The sequence below is a fragment of the Pelophylax lessonae genome, assembly GCF_965119305.1.
Source record: "Pelophylax lessonae genome assembly, chromosome: 11".
NCBI lineage: Eukaryota > Metazoa > Chordata > Amphibia > Anura > Ranidae > Pelophylax > Pelophylax lessonae.
The window spans coordinates 8,372,966-8,378,965 of record NC_138778.1 but is presented as its reverse complement, the minus strand read 5'-3'; the positions used below and the strand labels follow the sequence as shown (position 1 = coordinate 8,378,965).

Here is a 6,000-nt window from a genome sequence, read left to right as displayed (position 1 = left end):
ATGTATTATATAATAGATCCCGTATGTATACAATGTATTATATAATAGATCCCGTATGTATACAATGTATTATATAATAGATCCCGTATGTATACAATGTATTATATAATAGATCCCGTATGTATACAATGTATTATATAATAGATCCTGTATGTATACAATGTATTATATAATAGATCCCGTATGTATACAATGTGTTATATCATGGATCCCGTATGTATGTATGTGGTGTGTATACAATGAATTATATCATGGATCTGGTATGTATACAATGTCATTTATAATGGATCCTGTATGGATACAATGTATTATATAATGGATCCTGTATGCATACAATGTATTATATAATATATCCCGTATGTATAAAATGTGTTATATCATGGATCCCGTATGTATACAATGTGTTATATCATGGATCCCGTATGTGTATACAATGTCATTTATAATGGATCCTGTATGTATTGGACACAGTGGGAGCCAATCAGTGGATTGCGGCTGCTGGCCATCCACGATCGTACTTTGGAGGAATGACATAACGGTCTTTCTATGTAAACAAGGCAGACCGCCATTCTGTCAGACAGGAAGAGCGAGATCTTGTGTTCCTACTAATCAACACAGATCTCTCTCTATCTCCAGTCCATCCCCCACACAGTTAGAAAGCACTCCCTAGGAGCACACTTAACCCTTTGATTGTCCCTGATGTTAACCCCTTCCCTGTCAGTGTCATTAGTACATTGACTGTGCATATTTTTTAGCACTGATCACTGTACTATTGTCTGGTCCCCAAAAAGTGTCAGATGTTCGATTTGTCTGCCGCAATGTCGCAGTCCTGCTAAAAATCGCTGCCACTGCTAAAAAAAATAAATAAAAAGTCCATAAATCTTTCCCCTAGTTTGTAGACGTGATAACTTTTGCACACACCAATCAATATACACTTTTTGGTAATTTTTTTTTTTTTTTACCAAAAACATAGCAGAATACAAATTGGCTTAAATTGATGAAGAAATTTTTTTTTTTTTAACATTTTTTTATTGGGTATGTTTTTATAGCAGAAAGTAAAAAAATATTGTTTTTTTTTCTCAAAATTGTCGGTATTTTTTTGTTTATAGCGCAAAAAAATGTTTTGTTTTTTTTTAAAAATCGCACAGGTGATCAAATAGGTGTTAACCCCTTCCCTCCCAGTTTCATTATTACAGTAACAGTGCATATTTTTAGCACTGATTACTGTAGTAATGTCACTGGTCCCCCCAAAAGTGTCAAAAATGTCAGTTAGGGGTCCGATCTGTCCGCTGCAATCTCGCAGTCCCACTAAAAATTGCAGATCGCCGCCATTACTAGTAAAAAAAATACAAAATAAATAAAAGTGACATAAATCTTTCCCCTATTTTGTAGACGCGATAACTTTTGCGCAAACCAATCAATATAGGCTTATTGCAATTTTTTTTTTACCAAAAATATGTTGCAGAAAACAAATTGGCCTAATGTACATATTTTTAGCACTGATTACTGTAGTAATGTCACTGGTTCCCCCAAAAGTGCAAAAAATGTCAGTTAGGGATTCGATCTGTCTGCCGCAATGTCGCAGTCCCGCTAAAAATTGCAGATTGCCGCCATTACTAGTAAAAAAAAAAAAAAATACAAAAAAAATAAAAAAGACATAAATCTTTCCCTTAGTTTGTAGACACCTTTTGCGCAAACCAATCAAAATACGCTTATTGCAATTTTTTTTTTTTTTTTTTTTTACCAAAAATATGTAGCCTAAAGTTGATTTGATTTTTACATTTTTTTTTTTTTTTTTTAGGAATGTTCTATAGCAGAATGTGAAAAATATATATATATTTTTTTTTTTTTCAGAAATGTCACCCTTTTTTTCAGAAATGTCACCCTTTTTTTGTTTATAATGCTAAAAATAAAAATCGCACAGGTAATCAAATACCACCAAAAGAAATCTCTATTTGTGGGGAAAAAAGGACATAAACTTTATTTGGGTACAGTGTCGCACGACCGCGCAATTGTCAGCTAAATAACGCAGTGCAGAATCACAAAAAATGGCCTGGTTGTGAGGGGGGCTGAAGTGGTTCATTTATAAAAACCCATTAAAACTTTACCATGCAGTTTTATTAAGTGCAGACAGCGACTAGTTACTAAGAATTCCTGAGAATCGCTTCCATGCTGCTGAAGATTTCTCTGTATTTTAGGACCCTGCAGCTGTGGATGGAAAGCCTTGCAAGCCTGTCCTAAGCCCGCCCACAGGGCTAAGTGACAGGTGGTGGCCCCGCCCACAGAGCTGCCTGCTTGCAGGAGCTGTCAACTTGCAGACTTTGGCAAAGCGCTTGGCTGCTGGAAGGGGGACTCTGAGCTGCTCTGTGTGCTGCAGGAGGAGTTGTGTTCCTGGAGGAGTTCAGTTGTCACCCAGGGCAGGGACAATGAAGAGGGCTCTGGATCTGCTGCTGGGTTAGGTGCTGAAGGGTGAATTTTCCTGGGAGCACCCAAAGGGATTCTGCAGACCTATGAGCGTGCAACTCTGCAAGTGCCTCCTGCAGACTGCTGCCCTGCCAACAACTTTGTGAGTACATTGCTTCGCTCTGCCACCCTGCACACCAATGTATGGGTGCCTGCTAGGATTTCCCGGGGGCTCCCACAGCTGTCCCAGGAATTATTCAACCCCTGGGGTCATCCCAAGATTTTTAATTCGATTTAAAATCAAACTTATAGGCTGTTTTCTTCTTTTAATAACTTGCCATGTAATAAATATATAATATAATATAATATTATTTATATATCATTTTTTTAATTTTTTTTATTATATTTATACTATACATTTTTTTTTATTATATTTATATTATATTAATTAACAGCCTAATAACCTATTTAAATATTCCTTTTTTCAAGTAGATGTATGCCACAAATGCATTTTTGTTTTCATTAATATTTATATATATATAAAAACAAAAATGCATTTGTGGCATACATCTACTTGGTGATATTTAATAGGTTAGTTATCAATTTTATTCTTCAGTCCAATTTCCACTAAACATATATCAGGGGAAATTGGACTAAAGAATAACATTTAGTAACTAAGCTATTAAATAATTGTTTTTATTTTGTAATCTTAGATGTATGTATGTCAGAAATGTTTTTTTTTTTTTTTTTTTTTCTAATATAAATATAAATATATATATAATATATAATTAGGTTAACTATATATATATATATATATATATATATAAGTAGATGTATGCCACAAATGCCTATTTGTTTTCTTTCACTTTTATTTTTTTATATACACACACACACGTGATAAAATTAATGGCTAACCTATTAAATATTATTTTACTTATTTTTGGTAAGTAGATGTATGCCACAAATGCCTATTTGATAGCGTTCATTTTTTTTTTTTTTTTAATTATTTTTTAAATCAAATTATTATTTATTTATTTTTATTTTTTTTTATCATAGTGCTGCTGATCTCATACAGCCTCTTCACAGCCACTTCATGTCTACATGCCCCCCCCCCCCCAAGCAAAGGCTACATGACATGTCTCAGGGTGGGTTTCCTGATGGTGACAACAGTGGACCGTGTGATATGTGCTGAAATGCCCACTTGTAGCTTCCATCTGAAGCCCGTGAGACAGGGTGACAATGTTGGTACCATAGACGTGCGCAGGGGGTGTGCCATGTGTGCCTGGGCACACCCTAATTAATCTGTGCGGTGCGGATTCACCTTACTGCCCTGGCTCCCCCCCCCCCCCATGTTGCGCCCCCAACCCGCAGTGCTGTTGGCTTCCCTCCTCTCCTCACCCCCTGGCTGCTGTGGGGGATGTTTCAGGATAGAGAGTGGGGGTTGGGGCTGATCAGTATGTCATTTACCAGCCCGTTCCTAAATAAACACACTCACTGTGTCCATTCATAACTGAAGCATAGTAAATGGTGTTTACTATGCCTCGGTCTGTGAATGAACAGGAAGCCGCTCAGCACAGAGCACTTCCCATTCATTCACTGTCCAGTGCAGAGAAAGACATGTGTGAGCTTTTGGGGGAGGGGGGGGGGGGACACACCCTAATGCAATAGAATGCACACACCTATGGTTGGTACACAATCGGGAGTTGGGGACAGAGGGTTGTCACCCTATGAATGGAGGTATGTGAGGAAGGACCTGTATGGCAGGATCACCAGGGGTTATGGTAATGCAAGTAGCAGAGGTAAATGCATTGAAAATTACTTTGGCTCTTTGGTATTTATTGGGTGACAACAGTAGACCATGACTATGTAATACGTTGTCTGAAGCCTGGGTGACAACATAGGCGTAAAATTGAAGAAGGGTGCAGAGCGTTGTCACTTTATAAAATGAGGTGCGTGAACAAAGACCTTTGTGGCAGAACCACCAGGGATTATTTTACTGAAAGTAGCAAATTTTAAAATAATTAAAAAGGACTTTGGCTCTATGGAATTTCTCAGGGTGAGTTTCCAGATGGTGACACAGTGGACCATGCCTGTGTAATGTGTGTTGAAATCACCAGTTGTAGTCTCTGTCTGGAGCCCGGTGGTAGTGTGACAACATAGGCACACAATTAGAAGATAGGAATAAACGTTGTCACCCTATAAAAGCAGGTGCCTGAGCAAGGATTGGTATGGCATGATCACCTGGTATTATTTTAATGAAAGTAGCAGATTTAGATACATTGAAAATGACTGGCTGGCTGTATGACCACCAGTAGATCCTATCTGAAGCCCATGTGACAGGGTGACAACCTAGGCACACAATTGGAAAACCGGGTCAGAGCGTTGTCATTCTATAAAAGCAGGTGCCTGAGCAAGGACTGTTATGGCATGATCACCTGGTATTATTTTAATTAAAGTAGCAGATTTAAATACATTGAAAATGACTGGCTGTATGGTTACTTGTAGTTCCCATCTGAAGTCCATATGACAGGGTGACAACATAGGCACACAATTGAAAGATAGGGATAAGCGTTGTCACCTTATAAAAACAGGTGCCGGAGCAAGGACATTTATGGGAGGATTACTTTAATGAAAGTAGCAGATTTTAATACATTCCTGATGGTGACAACAGTGGACCATGCCTGTGTAATGTGTGTTGAAATGGCCATTCGTAGTCTCTGTATGAAGCCTGTGTGAGAGGGTGACAACCTAGGCACACAACTGGGAGACAGGGATTGAACGTTGTCACCCTATAAAAGCAGCTGGGACTATGTAATGCATGTTGAAATGGCCACTTGTAGTCTCCATCTGAATCCTGGGTGACAACGTAGGCACAAAATTGGGAGGAGGGTGCAAAGTGTTGTCACTTTATAACAGGAGGTGACTGCACAAGGACCTTCATGGCAGGATCACCAGGGATTCTATTTATGAAAGTAGCAGAGTTAAATACATTGGAAGTACCTAACAATGACAGGGTGACAACATAGACACACAATTGGAAGATAGGGATAAACGTTGTCACCCTATAAACGCAGGTGCCTGAGCAAGGACTGGTATGGAACGATCACCTGGTATTATTTTAATGAAAGAAGCAGATTTAAATACATTGAAATCGACTGGCTGTATGGCCACCTGTAGTTTCCATCTGAAGTCCATGTGACAGGGTGACAACAAAGGCACACAATTGGAAGATAGGGATAAGCGTTGTCACCCTATAAACTCAGGTGCCTGAGCAAGGACGTTTATGGCAGGATTACTTTAATGAAAGTTGCAGATTTTAATACATTCCTGATGGTGACAACACTGGACCATCCTTGTGTAATGTGTGTTGAAATGGCCATTCGTAGTCTCTTTATGAAGCCTGTGTAAGAGGGTGACAACCTAGGCACACAACTGGGAGACAGGGCTTGAACGTTGTCACCCTATAAAAGCAGCTGGGACTATGTAATGCGTGTTGAAATGGCCACTTGTAGTCTCCATCTGAATCCTGGGTGACAACGTAGGCACAAAATTGGGAGGAGGTTGCAAAGTGTTGTCACTTTATAACAGGAGGTGACT

At 38.8% G+C, this 6,000-nt stretch overlaps 1 protein-coding gene across 1 annotated transcript in view; it reads left to right on the top strand.

Moving 5' to 3' along the window:
- Positions 1-2,317: 2,317 nt before the first annotated feature.
- Positions 2,318-6,000, top strand: part of GCGR (glucagon receptor) — a 119,224-nt gene continuing 115,541 nt past the window's right edge. Inside the window, exon 1 of the mRNA XM_082272686.1 lies at positions 2,318-2,566. The gene's annotated coding sequence lies outside the window, so the exon portion shown is untranslated. The remainder of the gene's footprint in view (positions 2,567-6,000) is intronic.